At 51.4% G+C, this 21,014-nt stretch overlaps 2 long non-coding RNA genes across 3 annotated transcripts; one reads left to right on the top strand and one right to left on the bottom strand.

Annotated features, from left to right (window-relative positions):
• Positions 1-6,090: 6,090 nt before the first annotated feature.
• Positions 6,091-9,026, bottom strand: LOC129636888 (uncharacterized). 2 transcript variants are annotated; one of them, XR_008707180.1, is made up of 3 exons: positions 8,928-9,026; positions 7,182-7,372; positions 6,091-6,604 (listed from the first exon to the last, which is right to left on the bottom strand). It is a non-coding gene; the product is annotated as an uncharacterized LOC129636888 (long non-coding RNA). The 2 variants fall into 2 exon arrangements; XR_008707181.1 differs by having other exon boundaries at positions 7,247-7,372.
• A 2,693-nt stretch (positions 9,027-11,719) lies between these two features.
• On the top strand, positions 11,720-12,493 carry LOC129636760 (uncharacterized). The gene is made up of 3 exons (XR_008707105.1): positions 11,720-11,845; positions 12,075-12,164; positions 12,389-12,493. It is a non-coding gene; the product is annotated as an uncharacterized LOC129636760 (long non-coding RNA).
• The last annotated feature ends 8,521 nt before the right edge of the window (positions 12,494-21,014 follow it).

Raw genomic sequence — 21,014 nt, 5'->3', positions numbered from 1 at the left:
TGGACGCCGGGGTCTGTGACACCAGGCACAGTAGCTCGAGGCCCTGTGGCCAAGCTCATGGTCAATATAGCAAAGGTGCAGTGGGAGTGATCCACAGCTGACTGATACAGGGCTTCTCTGCTGTGGCCTGGGTGCATTCACAGCTGAATCTTTGGTGGGGGCAGAGGGAGGGCCCGGTGTTACTATTTCTGGTCTGATTAACCCTGGTGAGGTGCTGGGAAAAGCCCTGAGCCTCCTAAGTTTGAAGGCTGAGAGGCAATGTTTTACTGCCAAGTGGGGAGTACAATCTAGCCCAGAGACCAGGTGCTGGGGGGGTGAAGTTCAAAAGAGAAAAGATAAGGTAGGTTTTTCAAAGCTCAAAGACCTTGAGCTCGGTCTGTCCCTTATCAGGATCGCAGGGTCTCAGGGTGATGGCTGGCGATACCACGGGCTGGCTTGAGGGGGCTTGCTGCAAGTTCGAGGTGTTGGCTGGGATCAGCCGTGCGTGGGATGTGCCTGAGTTAACACTGTGGCACTCAGCCAGGTCAGTCCTGGGCTGGGCGCACCAGGTGGCCAGGCCGGGGTTTGTCATGAGCCTCAGCTAGGTTTAATTTTATGTAGAAAAATTATCAAATAAGATGGTTCTCAAATTTGAGTGTCGTGGAGCAAAGCCATGCTTATTATATAAATAAAAGGATATTCTAGCAGGCAGCTGCTTTATAAGGTCTGCAGATGGGTTCCTATGTCTTGGTGGGCCTATCTAGTCAGAGGGGCACAGGGTTTATAAAAAAAAATTATTTACTTTTAATTGAAGCAATTTAATTGCTTTGCAATCAACATGAATCAGCCATAGGTATACATCTGTCCCCTCGCTCTTGTACCTCCCTCCCACCCCATGCTGCCCCTCTAGGTGGTCATAGAGCCCCAGTTTGCCTTCCCTGAGTCATACAGCAAATGCCCACTGGCCATCTATTTTACATATGGTAAAATGGCACATTCTCCATTCATCTCACTCCCTCCCCACTCCCCTCAGGTTCACAGCCTGTTCTCTGTGTCTGGGTCTCCATTGCTGCTCTGCAAATAGCTTCATCGGTACCGTCTTTCTAGATTCCATGTATATGCGTTGATATACAATATTTGTTTTTCTCTCCCTGACTCACTTCACTCTGTAAATAGGCTCTCGTTTCATTCACCTCATTAGCACTGACTCAAATGTGTTCCTTTATATGGCCGAGTAATATTCCTTTGTGTATATGTACCACAGGTTCTTTATCCATTCATCTGTCGATGGACATCTGGGTTGCTTCCATGTCCTGGCTGTTGTAAATAGAGCTGCAATAACCAATGGGGGACATGTGTCCTTTTCAGTTATGGTTTTCTCAGGGTATAGGGCACAGGGTTTTACTACATCTGTTTTACAGATGAGGAAGCTGAGATTCTGAAAAGAGTTTCTGTGAAGGGCCCGGCAGTAACTTCAGAGGGTTCCAGTGGCAGAGTTGGGGCAGTGTCCCCTGGCCCCTCTGGGAACTCAGTGGTTCTCTGTCTTTGGAGGCCCCTGGAGAAACGTGAGAGAAGCCTTCACAGCACCTCCGCCGGGTCTGGGTGGGTCCACTGCCTGCATCTTTATAACAGCCTTCAAGATGCCTCTGATGTATTGGGTTGAGATCCGTTGGAACATAATTCCGATGATCAGACCCAGAAGTTTGGATCAGTGATGAGCTGCGGACAAGCGTTGTCCACTCCCTGAGTAATGGATGATTTCATCCACGGCAGCTGCTGACACCCTTGTTTTCCTGGGATGGAATCAGACCGTGCGGTTGTGATTATGTGTTCTGTGACTGACCCACTGCCAACACTGGAAGTTTAGAATCCACAATTCAGCCAACTTTATCGAGTACCTACTGTGAGAGAGGCAGGGAATGCTGAGCCGGGCACCACAGAAAGCAAGCCTTGAGGCCAGGATGCTCCCCTTCGCTCTGCACTGTCTGTCTGTTCTGCTTAGAGGTGCCCAGCACGAGTAGAAAGCGGATTAGGCTTCTGGTGTTTTGCAGCACACAGAGCGCGACAGGCTTGGGGGTTGCTGGAAGGGCGGGGCGTGTGCGGCTGCCTGTACTTCTGACCGCAGCGGGGCTGGTCCTCTCCACGCCTGGGTGCCTGTCTGCTCTGACACTGCTGTGTGACCTGCCGTGTCTTTAGGTCTCTCCAGTCTGCATCCATCACAGCCCTCATCCCATGCATGCCAGTACATCCATTAAACAGTCTCCTCAATGGGAAAAGCTTCGATTTCCCCAGGGGCTCTGACGAGTGGCATTATTGGTGTCGATGCCTTTCCGATAGAGCTGGCGGAAGCAGCTCCTGCCTTCCAGCGCGAGAGGTGTCTCTTGTTTCTAATGATTTACTGTGCTCACAACATTGATGTTCACAAGCAAATGCATATTTATCCCGGTTCGGAAATCTGCTCCCCCACAGTATGCACACGTGTGAAGAAAAAAACAGAAGAATCAGAGTCTGGCAGGATTTCAGAGGAAGGAGAGAGGCTGGATTCCTTGATTTCCTCTGCACACCTGCCACCTCCCCAGCTGGGCACCTTGAATCAATTTACAGATGACTGCCGAGAAAAGCTTGAATTGGATTAATTTCAGACATTGATCAGCAATTTCTTTTTCAACCAGAGTTTGTAGGGTGCTTACAGTGTCAGGCACAGTGCCAGGGGTCAGAGGGCAAGAGCTGAGAGGAGACAGATGGCCTCTTAAGGTCAGGGGAAGGGAGAGACCAAAACAATAAAACTTGTGAAAGTCAGGAAGAGGAGCTAGCTGGAGTATCAGGGAAGGGGCCATGGAGGAGCTGTGATGTCAGGAGCGGAGCACCGAGGATCTAGGGCATCAGGGAGGAGTAGAGCAGCTGGGGCAGGGGGCGGGTGGGTGGGGAAGGTGGCATTTAAATGGGGTCTTGAAGGAACTTCCCCGGTGGTCCAGGGGCCAAGACTCTGCACTTCCAATGCAGGGGGGCTGGGTTTGATCCCTGGTCGGGGAAACAGACCCCATATCCTGCAACGAAGATCGAAGATCCTGCGTGCTGCTACTAACACCCGATGCAGCCAAATAAATAAATAAGATATTAAAAAGATAAACGGGACCTTGTAGTCTGTGCAGGAGTGTGCGTGGCCTGGTGGGATGTGGGTGCTGCTTCCTGGGCACAGAGCGGGAAGAGCTGATTGAAGGGCACACTGGCTGACATCGGCCCAGGTCACCCATCTAAAGGGCACGATGGCATTCCAGAAAATAACCCCGACTGGCAAAATGTACACTTGGGTTCAGGAGTTGGAGAGAAGCGAGAAGCTGCTTCTTGCCTCCAAGGCAGAGCCTGGGGGCGCAAAGTCACATGCAGTGACGTTTTTATTTTGCACACTGTGTAAGGAAGTGTTGGTTCCTTCCCTGCACTCAACAAATAAATGTGAACACATATGCCAAGAATATCAGGACTTCCCTGGTGACTGAGTGGTAAAGAGTCTGCTTACCAGTGCAGGGGACAAGGGTTCAATCCCTGGTCCGGAAAGATCCCACATGCCTCAGGGCAGCTGAGTCTGAGAGCCGCAACTGCTGAGCCCACATGTTGCAATGACTGCAGCCCGCATGCCCTGGAGCTGCGTGCCCTGTAACAAGAAAAGCCACCTCAGTGAGAAGCCCCTGCACTGCAACTAGAGAGTAACTCTTGCTTGCTGCAACTAGAGAAACCCCGTGCCCAGCAATGAAGACCCAGAGCAGCCAAAAATTAAAATAAATGACACAATTTTTTAAAAGAGTATCAATCAGAAGGGACTAAAAATCATGAGCCTTCATGGGTACCTTCTGCTTCTCTGGCCCTTAGAGTGAGCACATGCTCTGAGCTACAGGAAAACCAAGTCTGGCCTCTGACCAACAGGTGCCCAGCCGCGTGTGGCTTTGCATCTGTGCAGTGAGGTGGTCCACCACTGCTCTCCCAGGTGGTGGTTTGGAGTTAGACTGACCAGAAGAGAAGCTGGAGCAAACCTGTGATGCTCTTGGCTGGTATCTGTCTCCTTGGGCAAGCCCATCGCTATCTGCAAGTCTTTCTTTTCAGCTTTCATTCCTTTGAAACAATCTTTCTGTTGGGCTAGGACTCCTGCCATCCTTGAAAGAGCCAAGGAGTTGATCACACACACCTGGATATTTATAAAAAAACAACTCTATTTTTAGCTGCACCAGGCCTTCACTGCTGCTCGGCTTTCCTCTAGTTGCAGTGAGCTGGGAGCTACCCTTCATGCTGTGCGGTGGCTTCTCTTGTTGTGGAGCACAGGCTCTGGGGCAGGCAGGCTTCAGTAGTTGCGGCTTGTGGGCTCTCGAGCACAGGCTCAATAGTTGGGGCGCACAGGCTTAGCTGCTCTGTGGCACGTGGAATCTTCCCAGACCAGGGATCAAACCTGTGTCCCCTGCACGTGGGGGACATTCTTATCCACTGTGCCACCAGGAAAGTCCACCCGGGGTGTTTTGATACTTATAGGGGGTGAGGAGAGAGGGACTCAGCCCATCTTGCCTGCATGAGGACACCCATCCACCAGCTCCCTGCCCTGTGACTTCTGCTGACAATGGCAAGCTGTCGAGGACAGCAGGGATAGATGACCAAACCTGGTCAGTTTCATGCCCCAGCTATGCCCTCGGTGTCTGAAAGGCTGAGACGTGGCCTTTCTTGGCCACAGAGCATTTCCATTTCTCCAGTGCCAGGCAGGCGGCTTGTGTGTGGCTCAGCTCCGCCCTGAGCTCTCCTGGCTGTTGCACCTGTTACCTAAGTGGATCTGCTGTATGGACAAGGGAGGGAAAACCTGACTACAGTAGATTTGTTCTTTTTTTATTATAAAAGTTTTATTATAAAAGCTCATTGAGATTCAATATAGCGAAAAGAAAACCCAGGAGGGCTGAAGAATCATCCATAATGCCATCTCTCAGAGGGAACTCCTAGTGATGCATCAGCATCTTTCCTTATAGGTTTTCTGTCTCTACCCTCACATAACTATTCCTTCTAGAATTGTAACATCGTAGGTAGCACAGCCTCTGGAAGGTTCATCTGCTGACTGTGTTTACCTGAAGAGTCCCCTCTGTGGTCTCCCTTAGACATGCAGATATAGAGCAGGCTGGCACCCAGCTGGGCATGAACCTTGAGCCTCCCAGAGAGGAGGCATGTAGGGAGCAAAGGACCTCTGGGATGAGGCTGGGCTCCAAGTCCCCAATCCCAGATGCCCACGATTAGAAGTTAGGGAGAACTGTGGGGCTCCAATGTGGCCTCAGTCTGGTTTTAGGCTTGGGGTAGGTTCATTATGGGCTTCCCTGGTGACTCAGATGGTAAAGAATCTGCCTGCAATGCTGGAGACCCAGGTTCAGTCCTTGGGTTGCGAAGATTTCCTGGAGAAGGGACGGTCTACCTACTCCAGTATCCTGGCCTGGAGAATTCCATAGACAGAGGATACAGGCCATGGGGTTGCCAAGAGTTGGACATGACTGAGCGACTAACGCTTTCACTTTCAGTTTCATGATGTCTACAGAAAACCTATCTTGAGGAAAGGGACATCTAAACTGGAGAGCTGGGCTCCATCCTGGGGCAGAGTGTCCCTGTGGCCCCCTCTGGTCACTCTTGTCCACCAGAACAGTGCTGTGGTGTTCCAGGTGACCTGAGGTCTCTGAGAGTATGGAATTCCCTTCTCTACATAGGTCCAGGTTAGTGTGGGCCAGTGGCAGGAGACGCTTGGCATGAGATAATGAAGGCAGAAGTGAAGAAGCAGCTGTATTCCCGTCCCCTGGGAGACTGGAGCACAAGGCACCTGGCAGCTCGCAGATGTCACTGCTCACCTGTGGGCTCACCTGGCTGGCAGGGGCTGTCATGACTCCTCCTTCATTCAGCCTCTGCAGCTCCCAGGCTGGGGGGTGTTTAGCTCTGTGATGAAGGGCATCAGAGTGCAGGCCACCCCCATCACCTAAGCTCGTTCTAGCCCATCCTGTAGGTCTGCTCATCCTGTTTTCCCTGACCTTCTCCGCCTCACATCCACCTTCCCTTCTCCCTTCTTCCCTTCTCCTTCCCTTCACATCACCAAGCCTTCTCCATGGCTGACTTCAGGCTGTGGCACCAGATATAGAAGCAACAGCTCCCAGAGACAGTTTAATCAGGTCCCGCAACTGGGCAACGCCAAATCCTATAATAGGTGTATAATACATATGTGTATGATATGTATTTATATAAAACCATGTGACTTTATGATAATAAATCTTACATTCATTTTTATTATATAATTCTTGTGCCCATTTTAAAGACATAGAAGCAGAGGCCTGGGAATCCACCAGGCCACCATCATGCCTGTGTGATGGCCACTCAGCACTGGGTATGAGGGGCCCACAGACCACTGACAAGGATGCTCTCCTCCTCCGTCCCGGAGTCTCTGGTCTCTTCAGGGAAGAAGCAGGAGAGGTAGGGCACCCCTCACTGCCATCTTCTTACCCGCTCTCCTGTCTCCATTTCCTCAAAACCGTCAGTTCCCTGAGCCAGCGCTGGACCTTGGGCCAACTGCTATGAACACGCAGCAGATTAAGGAGAAGGGAGAAGGGGCGCCCTGGAGGAAGAACTGGGAGAAAAGAACTCAGTCAGGAGGACGTCAGGAGGAGAGGTCCTAGAGACTAAAGGGCCCCACTGTGTGGTCTTCACTCCAAAACAGGGCGCAGCATTGGTGCACTCCTTGATGTGACCGCTGGGCCCTCTGCAAGCACACAGCTTGTCCCAGGAGAGCCTGAGCTGTCTCAGAGAGGGGCGGAGCCACGGGCATCCCAGAGAGAGGGGGCGTGGCCATGGGCATCCCAGAGAGAGGGGGCGGGGCCACGGGCATCCCAGAGAGAGGGGGCGGGGCCACGGGCATCCCAGAGAGAGGGGGCGGGGCCACGGGCATCCCAGAGAGAGGGGGCGGGGCCATGGGCATCCCAGAGAGAGGGGGCGGAGCCACGGGCCTCCCAGACAGAGGGGGTAGAGTTACAGGCTCCTAGGGTGGGTCTCTAGGGGGGGTTCATGATTGAGAGAAAACACAGGTGTCACCTCTGTAAAGAATCCCTACAGGGGTTTAGGGGACTGGGAAAGACACTGGCTTCCCACCTCTCAAAAGTGGGTGGGAGCTGGAGTATGTGGAATAATAAAAAAAAGTTCCCTTATACCCAGGTTCACAGGTCTGTAACATCACACGAGATAACGGGAAGAGCGAGAAAGGCTGGGGTCTCACTTTCCTCTAGCTGTTAGCTCATGTGAGCTTGGAAATGGGCACGGTGGCATCCGTCTTGTTGTAAGAAGTAGCCTCTCAGTTTCCCATTCAGGAGGAAGGGACTGAGCTGTTTCCGGAAGGTGGGCACTAGGGAGGATGAGGAAACCGTTTTGTTGACAATGTTAACACTAGGAGATGCAGGGTGTTTGCCCCAAATTAAGAAACTCAGGGTGTCACTTGGGGTCAGTCTTCTCCATGTTCTGGGTTAGAGGGAGGGAGGAGCCAGGAATGGGTGCTGGTAGTTCATGGTCTCGCCAGTCGTGGGTGACAGAGCAGGAGCAAAGGCCATCTGCCTCGGATCTATCCAGAGCTCTCCCCACTCAGAATTGCCTGCCTTCAATTGGCCCAGGAAATGGGCTGCCCCCCAGGTGAATACAGATCTTCAGGCTGCTAAGTCCCACTCTTCCCCACAGCATCTGACTTTTCAGACCCCCCTACTTCCAATGCTGAAGCTGAAAGCCCAGGATTTTGGTTATCTGATGTGAACAACTGACTCGTTGGAGAAGTCCCTGATGCTGGAAAAGACTGAGGGCAGAAGGAGAAGAGGGTGTCAGAGGACGAGATGGCTGGATGGCATCACTGATGCAATGGACATGAACTTGGGCAAACTTTGGGAGATGGTGATGGACAGAGAGGCTTGAGGTGCTACAGTCCCTGGGGTCACAAAGAGTTTGACATGACTGGATGACTGAACAACACCTCTACTCACCCAGGGTCCCCCTTCTTCACCAGTGCCTTTAGCATCTCAGTATGCCAGCCTTCTTCCTCTTAGTGTCCCTCTTCTGCCGCACCAACTGTGGTACCTGGCACAGGCCCCTATTTCCCCACAGACTTTTATTGAAGAGTTTCATGCTGGGCACTCCAGGAACAGGAGCGACAAGTCCAACTCCCAAATGAAAGTGCTAGAACTGTCCTGAGTCCTTGGGGCCACTGCCCTGGTCTGAGCTTCCTATACCCACCCCCACCCCACTCCCTTCTGACATAGCTGCCAAAATCCCCAAAGGTTCAATGCCCTCTGAGTCCTGATGGGAGCTTGTAAGCTCAGCATCCTTAGCACCTGTCTTCCCCTGATCTTGTCCCAGGAATAAACCCATCAGGGCCATCAGATGGACTGTCAGTGCCCAGGCTGCTGCTCTGTTGAGTCGGTGGGTAATTTGCTTCTTCAAGACCCCAGATTAAGAGATGCTCCATTCATGGGACTTCTTGTCCCACACAGGAGCTTTCCTCATAGGTACTGCAACTGTGCTTTGTTTAGAAAGAGTCCTCAACGTAGCCAACCCTGATGATCTTAAAATGTAACCTCATGATGCAGGGTCCAAAGTAATTTAGAATGTGTTTCTGGGAAGATATTTCATGGTGTTACACAGGAAATGTCCAGGCACCAGCAGGGAAATTATTTTCAGGTAGGACTGCCAGCAGGAAGCGACCCCTTCCTCTCAAGAGAGTTTCCTGGCAGAACAGCCTAGGATTTAGAGTCAGACCAACCCAGAGCACATCCTGCCTCCATCCTTTTGAGCTCTGCTGCTCCTGGCAAGTTGCAAACCTTCTCTGAGCCTCAAGTTTCCTCATTTTGAAAACCAAGCAATAAACTTATCTATCCAATAGAGTTGTTATAAAGAAGAAAAGCACATAGAATGCTTACCAGGACTGCTTGCCCATGGGGATCAGTGCTGGCCCATTCCCAAAGCCTCCCACCAGAATCCCAGAGCCAGAATGGTTGCAAGCAAAAGCTGAATGAGCTGTGTATATGAAATTGCATCGGTCATGGAGTTGATGGCAAGCAGCTGAAGCTAATTCTGCTTATTAAGGCAAAACAAATGCATTGCAGGGTGTGAGCAGCTCACAGGATCTCTGTATGGGTCAGACAACTAGTTTTGGAGGCCATGCAGCCAGTAAAAATGTTTAGAATCACTCAGCAGGGCTGCCCCTGGGGAGACACCTGAGATCTCTGTGGGAACCGACGCCTCCACTGGCGCTGATCCCAGAGTGAATGAGCCATGGCTGCTTGAGCCCAACTCTGGAAGCCTCTAGAATGTGTGGTTATCTCTGGTGCCCCCAGCCTCCCCAGCATGGTGTCCACACAGCCTCAGACTCTTTCTGTCACTGGCTCCCATGGGTACCTCGTGGACAGAACCCTCATCAAATGCCTGTTCCCCTGGCTGCAAAGGAGGCTGGGAAGGCAGGTCTCTGGCACTTCAGCATCTGTAATGGAACAGTCTTCCTCTCTCCTCCAAGCTACATGAAGTGGGCAAGGGCATACAAAGATGCTGAATGGCCAAAAAGAAGTTTATATATGAGTGCAAGTGTGCTAAGTCATTTTAGTCACGTCTGACTCTTTGTGACCCCATGAATTGTAGCCTGCCAGGCTCTTCTGTCCGTGGGGTTCTTCAGGCAAGAACCCACTGGGAGTGGGTTGCCATGTCCTCTTTCAGGGGATCTTCCCAACCCAGGGATTTAACCCATGCCTCTATGTCTCCTGCATTGGCATGCAGGTTGTTGTTTTTTTTTTAACCACAGTCATCACCTGGGAAGCCTATATACATACATGTATATATGCATGTATGTATATAGTAAGTTCTAATCCTTGTTACCTATAAGTGTGACTTTATCTGAAAATGGGGTCTTTGCAATGAAGGGATAAGGTCTTTACATGTAATTTACTTGCAAGATGAAAACACACTGCAATCTGTGTGTGCATACTGTCACTTCAGTTGTGTCTGACACTTTGGGACCCCATGGACTGTAGCCCACCAGACTCCTCTGTCCATGGGATTCTCCAGGTGAGAATACTGGAGTGGGTGGCCATTCCCTTCTCCAGGAGATCTTCTTGACCCAGGCACTGGACCTGGATCTCCTGCATTGCAGGCAGATTCTTCACCATCTGAGCCACCGGGGCAACCCCTTATCATTTTGGGGGACCAGCACTCTATTTGGTTTTCTCTGTATCTTCCCTGTGCTTCCTGGGACCACCTCCAAAATACACCACCTGCACCCAAGTCCTTCTCTCTGGGTTGTCTTTGGGGGTTTAAACCAAGATGGAGGGTAAAGATCTGAAAAGAAAAGAGAAAAGGGTGCCAAGCCCATGGAAGGAGAGAGTTAAGAATAAATGATCTATTGGCCCCAAGATCAAGAAATGAGATCAAGTTCATTTGACCTCATTCAAGGAGACCTCAGGGAGATGGAGGGGGGAAAGTTGGGTAGCAAGCAGAAAGCAACACTCTTTGTTAGAATTTGGTAGATGCTCTGGCTGGAGCTGGGCCCCATCTGGGGAGGTGGGGGAGAGAAAGGCTGAGGTGGAGCTGGACTTGAGCTTGAGGGCCTGGACCGGGGAGCCAGGACCCTCAGGCTGGGTCCTCTAGTCCAGCTGGCTCTGGCTCTGGCTGGGGAAACTGAGACCCAGAGATGGACAGTAACTCGCCTTGGTCCCTGGCAGGGACTAGAACGTCCATCTCTGACCTTCTTGTTTTGGCCTCTCTTCCATGGCAGGGTTGGTGGCTGGCAGGATGCAGTCAGACAGACCTGTCTGGGCTCTGCTGACCCAGTCCATCTCCGCTGGGACCAGAGTGGAGGGGGGCAGACTCCAAGGCCAAGCACTGATGAGCACCCGGCTCAAGGCCCATCCCCTGACTGTTGTCTGTTGTGTGGGCAGTTTGGGCAGTGTCTCTAGGGCTCCGCCTTCCCTTGACTGCCATGCATTTTCATTAGTTTTATTAATAAATTATGGTCACACCCTTCCTGCCCACAAAGTTGACAAATTATATTCATAGCTCTTAGAAACATCTGCCAAAACATCCACCCTCCACCTCCGCTAGGGCCCCTGCTTGGTCAGCAGTATGCCTTTTCCCAGCGTTGTTATTTCAGCGTGGGTCCCACGGCATCCATGGGCAGACAAGGTTACTTGGTGACAAGCAGCGGACGCCGTCCAAACAGGTCTGATTTTGTCGGGAAACACCTTAGCATCACTCTTTGAAAAGAAAATGTGTTTCAGCTGGGGGCAGCAGGAAGAGACCGGTATGGTTTAATGTGGTTATACATTTTTCAGCTCCTTTAAAATACTTTTATTTTGCTTTGACCAAGGGAGATACTTGTGTAAAATTTTCAGGGTGCAAAGTCCCAGCTGGAATCACTCCCTTGTGAATAGGGTACAAGAGCCAGTGTATCAGTTTTTTCTTGCTGCGGTAACAAGTTACTACAAACTCCGAGACTTAACACAAATTTATCTTACAATTCTGGAGGACAGAAGTCCAAAATCAGTCTCACAGGGCTAATGTCAAGTTGTGGGCACAGCTGCTTCCTGCTGGAGGCTCTAGGGGAGAATCCCATCCCATGCCTGTTTAAGTTTTGCAAGTTTCTCTGCCTGCATTCTCTGCCTGTTTCTCTGATGGTGACTCTTTCCTCTATTCTGTGTTTTTCTTTCTTCTGCACCACAGGACATGTGGGATCTTCCCTGACCAGGGATCAAACAAGTGTCCCCTGTGTTATGAGCAGAGTCTTAACTGGACCACCAGGAAGTCCCTCCTCCTTCTGTTTTCGAAACCCATCACTCTGACCTCTGCTATCGTGAGTGTTTCTCCAACTCCGACCTTCCTACCTCTCATTTATATGGAGCTTTGTGATTTCAGTGAGCCCACTGGATAATCCAGAACAGTCTCCCATCTCCCTGTTAACTAATTGCATCTATAAAGTCCCCTTTACCATATGAAGTGACATATTCACCATTCTGGGGACTAGGATTGAGCAATCTTTTCTCCCCCTTGATATTTATTAATTTGGCCGCACCGGGTCTTAGTTGCAGCATGTGGGATCTAGTTCCCCGACCAAGACTCAATCCTGAACTCTCTGCATTGGAAGTGTGGAGTGTTAGCCACTGGACCACCAGGTAAGTCCCACGAACAATCTTGGGGCTGTTATTTATTCTACCATAATCAGAAAAATGTTTCCATGACCTGGCCGCTGCAATCCTGCTGACATCCTGTGAAGCAGGAGGAAAGGGGGCTGGGGGCCCAGAGGTGAAGTCACTTACTCAGGATTGAGAAGTGAGTGCCAGAGCTGAGAGTGGAACCAGGGTCTCCCCAATACCAATGCCAGCACTGTTCCTTCCAGCTCCCATGAGCCCCCCATCAACAGGCTGTCTGTGTGGAGACCGGGAATGTGGATTCTGGCTGCAAATGGAACCCATGATGTGGACCTGGCTCCATCCTGCACCTGAGATCACATGGTCAGTTTCTTAACGTCCCTGGCTCTCAGTCTTCTGGGGGAAAATAATGGTTTTTCTATAAAGCACATGGTAAGTGTTGGCTGTATGGTAGCTGGGCTTCCCAAGTGGTGCTGGTGGTAAATAACCCGCCTGCCAATGCAGGAGACATAAGAGATGTGGGTTCTATCCCTGGGTCAAGATGATCCCCTGAAGGAGGGCATGGAAACCCACTCCAGTATTCTTGCTTGGAGAATTCTACAGACAGTGGAGCCTGGCAGGCTACAGTCCATAGGGTCACAAAGAGTCAGACACGACTGAAGCGACTTAGCAGGCATGTACATATATGGTAGCTATTACTATTATTAATAACAGTGGGGGGAACCCCAAATCTCAGAGCCTCTGAGGACGTGCACTGAGATGCCAGGACGCCTCTGGTTCCTGCCTGCTGTGCTCAGAGCCCTGCACGTGCTCCTTCTTCTCTTTGTTCCTCTCTCTTAGCCAAACCCTACTCATCATTCTAAGCCCAACTTAGATATCACCACCTCCAGGAAGCCCTCTTTGACTGTGCCAGGCAGAGCTGGCTGCTCCTTTCCCATGTGGACACCATGGTTGCCTCTCAGGAGCGGTGAATCTTGATAAGGAGATGGAAGTCGCCCAGCGTTACCCTCTGCAGACATGGGTTGGAATTCCAGGCCCATCACTAACCCCAGGATATGTATTCAGGCCATTCTGAACCCGATTCCTTACTTGTGACATGGGGTGGAGGATGACAAGCTTACTTCCCAAGTTTCTATGGGGCCTGAGTGAGACCATTCATGCGAAGCCTTTCCCCTAGCTTTACATGCGTTAGCTGCTGCTGCTGCTACTAAGTCACTTCAGTCGTGTCCAACTCTGTGCGACCCCATAGACGGCAGCCCACCAGGCTTCCCCATCCCTGAGATTCTCCAGGCAAGAACACTGAAGTGGGTTGCCATTTCCTTCTCCAAGGCATGAAAGTGAAAAGTGAAAGTGAAGTCGCTCAGTCGTGTCCGACTCTTGGAGACCCCATGGACTGCAGCCCACCAGGCTCCTCCATCCGTGGGATTTTCCAGGCAAGAGTACTGGAGTGGGGTGCCATTGCCTTCTCCGTTACATGTGTTAAGTTCTCAGTAAATGATGGCTGCATACAAGTAAAGCACGGAAATCTCACAGTTACCTTGAGACAGAGGGACCCAGGGTAAAAATTCTCCGTGCTTTTGGCTGGAATCACATCAGAGTGAGGGCTTAGCTCCTGTATGTCAGACTCTTGTTATGATCATCTTCGATTAACAAAAATGTAACATCAGATCAATTGCTATGAAGCACGTGGGCTGATGAAAGCAATGGAGTGGGCTGTGGGAACTCAAGGTATTCCCGGGGTCCTTGGCGCTGTTGGGAGGCAGTGACTCAGGTCCTGCCTCCAGTGGCTTTTGTGTTTCCTGGGGCTGCATTTAAACACTAGCGGCAGGGACTTCCCTGACAGTCCAGTGGTTAAGACTCTGCACTTCCACTGCAGGGAGCGCGGGCTCAATCCCTGATCAAGGAACCAAGATCCCATGTGCCACTCAGCACAGCCAAAAAAGAAAAACAAACCAACAAGTAAACATGGGTGGTGATGGGCTTCCCAGACCCCAGGATTCTGGTTACGATGCTGTGAGCCCCGCCCCCAGTCTGTGGAGAAGATGGCCCCTTGCAGGACTGAGTGATGGGATGGGCGAGGGGGGAAACTGCAAGGTAACGAGGTGGGGTCCCAGTCCTGCGCAGGGGGTGAATGGGCCTCAGTTCCCCGGCCCTGGTGCCCGTCATTCCAGGACCCTGTGCTGACCGCCTCTTTGCCCTCATTGTCTGGGCAGCTGGCCCATAAGCCAAGTGTTGGCCTGAGGTGTCCTGGGGCCATAAACGTCTTGTAAAAGTTGCTGGGAACAAAATACTTTATGTTGGTGGCGACTCCAACCCAGGTCATTAAGTCTGTCCTGACGTGGGGCTGGGGCTTGTGGTGGCCCGACTTGCAGGTTCTGTGTGAGCTCCCTAATTAGGGCCCCTCTGCCACCACCCTCGCCGATCCTGCTGGGCTCCTCCCTGAGTCCTGGCAGGACTTTTGGGCTCCCAGGGCTGGGGTCCAAGGGCTGGGATTTACATTGTTTTATACCTTCTACTCCTTTTCCTTGCCCTTGGTTTAATGCTTGCCTGTCTCAAAATTCTTAGTCCTTTGGAACAAGAACCTGTAATTCCATTTTGTGCTGAGCCCTGCAAGTTAAGTAGCTGCTCCTGCTAAGACAATGCTTTGTGGGCTGCAGGGGACCCTTCAGACGAAAGGCCAGGCTGGCTGGAGGGCAGTCAGGGAGGCACACGGTGGTCTGACCAGTGCTGCCAGAGTGGACATGGGGGCTGCAGACAGTGTAGGGCTCTGGGGGCCACAGAGAGCTTTGGCTCCCCTCTTAATGAAATAGGAAAGCACAGGAAGGTTTGAACAGAGAAGTGACATTATCCAACCTAAAGTACAGAAAGGTGAACTTGGCTGCTATGCTGGGAAGAGACTCCAAGGGTAGAACCAGGGAGGCCACTCAGGAGGCTGGTGGGGAAGCAGGGTGAAGATGCTGGTGACTCAGGTGAGGTTGGGAGCCGTGGTGGTGGCGGGAAGGGATGCAATTCCAGATATATTCTCAGGACAGAAACAGCAGGACTTGTGATGGAGTAGATGTCATCTGAGTGGTCCAAAGAGAGCCACCGACAACTCCTTCCCTTCTGTCCCCCATGCCACGTGGCCATTACTTCCCACTCCTTCCCCCATCCTTGAATTAGGGCTGGTTTTGTCGCTTGCTTTGATCAGTAAAGTGGGGGGAAACCATGCTGTGTCTGTTCCTGGCCTCACCTTGAAGAGGCCTGCCAGCTTCTGCTTTTGCTCTCTGGGAACCCAGTTGCTGTGCTGTAAGGAGGCTGGAGAAAGAAGCCTGTGGACTGCTGGGCCAACAACTTCCAGACCAGTGAGAAGGACCTTCTTGCACATTCCAGCCCCAGTTGCATTCTCAGATGACTGTAGCCATGGGAGGGACTCCAGCCAGCATCACATGGGGCAGAAGAACCAGTCAGATGAGCCCTGTCTAAGCTCTGGAACAAAAGAATCATGAGAAACAAGACACGGTTCTTTTAGCCCACTCAGTTTGGGGCTGCTTGTTACGCAGCAGTCTCTAACTGACAGAGATATCTGTTGGACATCCAAGAGGAAATGTGGTGAGTAGGCAGCTGGGTACATGAGCCTGAAGTTCAGGCAAGAGATTCAGGCTGGAGTTTTTGATACACAGATGACATAAAAGTCCTGAAAAGGGATGAGATTAACAAGATTGAGGGTGAAGGGAGGGGAGACGAGGACGAAGGACTAAGTCCTCAGGTACATGGACTTTTAAGTGGTCAGGGAGATGGGGAAGGGCCGGCCAAGGGGGGCAAAGGGGAGGCCGCTGGACATGCATGTGCTGGCCATCTCCGGGCACCCAGCTCCACCCCCCTTACTTTTTTCTGGTGATGGTCTTTCTAACATGACTCCCCTTCCTCCTGTCTCCTGTGAACACAGACTCATTCAGCTGAGAGTACCAACTGTCCTAGGCTACATCCATTCCTGTCTTCTCTGAGCTGAGGTCCTTGTCATCGTCCTCACTCATCCTAGGGCTTCCCAAGGATTCTGTGTCCTGAGCCCAAGGCAGAGCTCTTGGTCCTCTGTAGGCCCCACCATTGTGGGGAGGAGTCAGGTGCCTCCAGGGAGCTGGTCAGCTTAGTTGTCCCCTGTCAGGGCATGCTGGACCTCCCCGCTCCCCAGCAGGGAGACAGAGCTGCCAGGCCTCCAGTTCAGTTCAGTTCAGTCATTCAGTCATGTCTGACTCTTTGCGACCTCATGAACCACAGCATGTCAGGCCTCCCTATCCATCATCAACTCCCGGAGTCCACCCAAACCCATGTCCATTGAGTCGGTGATGCCATTCAGCCATCTCATCCTCTGTTGTCCCCTTTTCCTCCTGCCCTCAATCTTTCCCAACATCAGGGTCTTTTCAAATGAGTCAGCTCTTCCCATCAGGTGGCCAAAGTATTGGAGTTTCAGCTTCAACATCAGTCCTTCCAATGAACACCCAGGAGTGATCTCCTTTAGGATGGACTGGTTGGATCTTCTTGCAGTCCAAGGGACTCTCAAGAGTCTTCTCCAACACCACAGTTCAAAAGCATCAATTCTTCGGTGCTTAGCTTTCTTTATAGTCCAACTCTCACATCCATACATGCCCACTGGAGGCCCCCAAGCTAGGTAGAAAACAGCCTCCCTTGTCTAAATACACCCTCTTGCCACAGACTGAGCTGCACGTAGTTGGGCGTGGGCTACACTGGTGACAAAGCCCAGGATTTTGGCTGAATGTGTGTGGAACCAGGTGATGAGCCAAACCATTCCAGTATCACGGGGAGCATGGTCCTGCCAGAGGGAAGAGCCTGCGAGAAAGTGCTGGGGTCCGAGAGAGAAGGGAAGAGTAGGGGTGAGGTGGGCAGAGATGAAGCTGGTGGGCTGGGGGTCAGGCAGAGTGGACATTCAGACCTCATGATCCCCAAGTCCTCGTGGTGTTACAACAGGCGAGACACACATGGCTCAGATTACGCCCCTGAGAACATCGTCGTTATGTTTGGTGTTTGTGGGCAATTAAAAGCAGGGAGTGTTAGTCCATTTTGCAATGAACAAGGAGTTTTTATCCTAAATGGTTTAAATAAAAAGCCCGGCACTTAAAGGGTAAGTTTCATTTACTTGAATGATTCTAAGATGTGCTTAGCTTGCTCCATGTTCTGATGAAGTGACTTTATTTCATAAGCAGCCGTGTGCATGAACATACTATGTTGTCAAAGGCCCCGCTCTGGGGGTTGTGACTGTGAGACTGAGTTTGTTGTGCCCCTGTGCGATCACTCTTCCTTCCTTCCTTCCATCCATCGTTTATTGTCCTTCCTTCCCACCCTCCCTTCCATCCAAAATTCCCTTCCTTCTGCTGTGGATTCATAGGCACTTCTTCAGCACATGTGCCCTGGGAGGTACACAAGCCCTGTCCCAAGACCCTCCCTGCTCAGACTGTCATCCCGAAAAAGTTAATAATTACGGGGAGAGGTAAACCAATGCCACCCCCTGGCAGTGCCCCCTTCCACGGGGTTCTGGCATTTTTCTGCTTCGGTGGGCGGGGTCCTATGTCCACCCCTCCCTGTCCAACTGTCCTTGGGACTCCCCGGAATAGAGGATTCTCTTTTCTATTCTCTACGATCATCAGCGCTGACATCGAGTTACCAAGAAAGCACACTCAGCAGTGTTCAGACAGCAGCTGAGCCTGGCGGTCACCAGGGTGTTAGCTGGGCCGTCTTCCTTGGACTCTGTGGCTTCAGGGATGTCCAGGGCCCACTCTCAGTGTGTGCGGGGCTCTTAGAGGACTGTGCTGAGAGTCGACATGGGCAGAGCCTGGAATACCCGGCCCCCAGTCCAGAGACCACTGTCCTTGTTGGGGGCCGGCATGAGGCACTCCGCCCATGGCAAAGGTCATGAGGAAGGAGGCTCGACATACGCAAAGGCGGGATCGAGCCTCAGGAGTCCCCCTGGAAATCCTCGAGCATCTACCCCCATAACCAGAGCCTGCCTACTTTACTACTTTGTGCTCTCACCTACACCTCTGACTTTACGGGGGGCTGTCCCCCACCACCTCTTTCGGAGAAGGAGTTAACCTAGAGCTCCAGTTAATAAAAACTCCTGGGCGTGACAAGAGTGTTTTAACCTATAAACTCCTCTGAAGTTTCTCTAGCCTGCCTGACAGGCTTGTCCGGCCACATGTGATTGCTCACAGCCTCCCAACCGTGAGAGGCACGAGATGCTTTAAACTTTCTAAAAACAGGTTCCTTAGAAAAGTTAGAAAACCATAAGTATAATGGGTTGATTAGAAATTATATTGGTGAAGGGTTTTTCATTTGTTGAGCTAATGTTTGTTGCTAAGTCTCCATATCCCCTGCCCTTATACACATTAATGAATATATAGAAGAAATAAGTATTAACCTTTGATATTAATCACGTTAGACCTTAGGCTAAGTAAATTCTTTCCTTAACTAAAACCCACTACACCCTCACCCTATAGGAATGTAACTTTATTTGGGTGGTGTCTGTTTTAAGAATAATCACCCCTGGAGAAATAAGTGTCCTGGTTGACTGACCGCTGTCACAAGGAGAGGGTCATAAATTGTCAGCAGGCCCTCTGGCCAGAAGATGATGTAACACCCCTAAGGCCTCTGTATACATTTGTATGAAGCACCTGACTTTGATAAAAGTCAGGATTGCTGACCCCGTGTGACTTTTGCATAACATCTCAGTGTATAAAAGTAGACCATGGAAAATAAAGAATTGGGATCAGTTCCTCGAAAGACTGGTCTCCCCATGTCTCTCTCTCACTCTGGCTGAGTCTCCATCTGGAGCGTGGAACCCACCATGCTTACTAATTATGCCTGGGCTTCTAAGATCCGACCGGGGAGGCCTCAGTGTCTCCTCTCCTTCTGGAGAACGGAAGGACGCCTGCGGCCTACGTAAGTGGTGCAAACTTCTTGTCTTGAAGTTTTATTGGTCTCCCACGTAAACCAAGCTACTCAGTCTCTTTTCTCCACTGAATTTTCCTACTGAGCTATCCTTATTCTATTACTCTTTATATCTTTAATTAATATCTAATTGAAGCTATTGTATCCTGACCCTCGCCGATGCTGTCCCTGCTTCGAATACCCTGGATCAGCCGGGGCTGGTCCCCAGCATGTCCTGATCTTGGAAGTGAGCTCACCTTCCAGCCTCTGTCTTCTCACCCGCGTTGGCCAGAGGCTGGAGGGGTGGGTGTCAGGGTCAGAAGGCACAGGCCTCAGAGGCAGGTAGAGAACGCAGGTGCTCTGGGCTGAAGCAGGGCCCTGGGGTCTGAGCCATGGCTGTGGAGGAAAGCCTGGAGGTGCTGGTCTGGGGCTGGTACACAGCAGAAGGATGGGGCAGGGGGCGCGCTAGGAAGGTCCTGACTTTGAGTAAGATCCAGACCCCACTCTTGAGGTGGAGAAGGGCCCTCAGCACTGTCCTTGCACATGCATGTGGTACTGACGTGCCCCAGAACCAGCTGAGGTTTGGCTCGCTTTGCGGGTGACCTGTGCCAGGCTGCACTTGGTTTTATTTTCTTAATTATTTCCCTTTCACCTTCCCTTCTCATTCCTGTTTCCCTCCTCCCAGTAGTACCCACTTCAGTGTGTTTAATTTACATCCTTCCAGTCTACTTTCAGTACATTATCTATTTATTTAAATACAAATGGCTCCTTGAAATAGAGTGCCATTTTGCATGTGTTTTAAAATCTCCATAAATAGCATTGGCCCGTAAATCTTATTGTCTTGCTTACTCTTTTTTGCCAGACATTAAGTTTTTGAGATCAGTCCTTGTTGCCATATGTAAGTCTGGCTTAGTACATTCGTTGGCCGTGTGGAATTTTCATTATGTGAGTATACTCATGCTATAGGCTGAATGTTTGTGACCCCACTGGCCCCCGCCCCCCCAAAAAAAGTGAAGTTGCTCAGTCGTGTCCGACTCTGTGCGACCCCATGGGCTATAGCCTACCAGGCTCCTCCATCCATGGGATTTTCCAGGCAAGAATACTGGAGTGGGTTGCCATTTCCTTCTCCAGGAGATCTTCTTGACCCAGAGACTGAACCTGGGTCTCCCGCATTGTAGGCAGATGCTTTACTGTCTGAGCTACCAGGGAAGTCCACAAACCTAGGCTGAATGTTTGTGACCCCCACTAGCCCCGCCCCTCCCCCCTCAACTCACATGTTAAAATTCCACCACCCAAGGTGATGGTATTTGGAGGTGGGTCTTTGGGGTGGGGGGTGACTCGGTCATGAGGGTGGAGCCCTCATGAATGGGATTAGTGCCCTTGCAAAAGGGACCCCAGAGAGCTCCCTCATGCCTCCTGCCATGTGAAGTCACACCCAGAAAACAGCAGGAGGTAGGCTCGGACTTGACACTGGATGTGCTGATACCTCGATCTCAGACTCTCCACCCTCCAGGATGGTGAGAGATTAAAGTCTGTTGTGAAGGAGCTGCCCAGTCTTTGGTGCCCTGTTCTAGCAGCCTGGGCAGCCTGAGACAACCCACACCCCCGCACCCCTTTCCATTCTGGGTGACAGGCCTCACCCCTCCCTGTGACAGGAATAATGCTGTGCCCATCGCTCTTCTCCATATCTTCTGGGGGCTCTGTGGCCATGACTCTGGGACACATATTCAGGAGCCCCATGCCTATCCCCCTGTCCCAGGCTGCTGTACCGAGCAGGTACCTGCCGCCTGGCTGTCTGCAATCCTGCAGCAGCAGCCTGGCCTGCCTGCCAGCGGGACCCCTGTTCTGCAAGCTCACAGCTGCCTGTGCTCTCGTTGACCTTCCGTTTGCCGAGAATCGGATGGCTGGAGGCGGTGTCTCCCTGTTCCCGCATCTCTGGCAGAGGCCTCCTCG

Source organism: Bubalus kerabau, chromosome 22, assembly GCF_029407905.1.
Source record: "Bubalus kerabau isolate K-KA32 ecotype Philippines breed swamp buffalo chromosome 22, PCC_UOA_SB_1v2, whole genome shotgun sequence".
Classification (NCBI taxonomy): domain Eukaryota; kingdom Metazoa; phylum Chordata; class Mammalia; order Artiodactyla; family Bovidae; genus Bubalus; species Bubalus kerabau.
The sequence above is the reverse complement of the archived record's forward strand: the minus strand, read 5'-3'. Positions and strand labels throughout refer to the sequence as shown.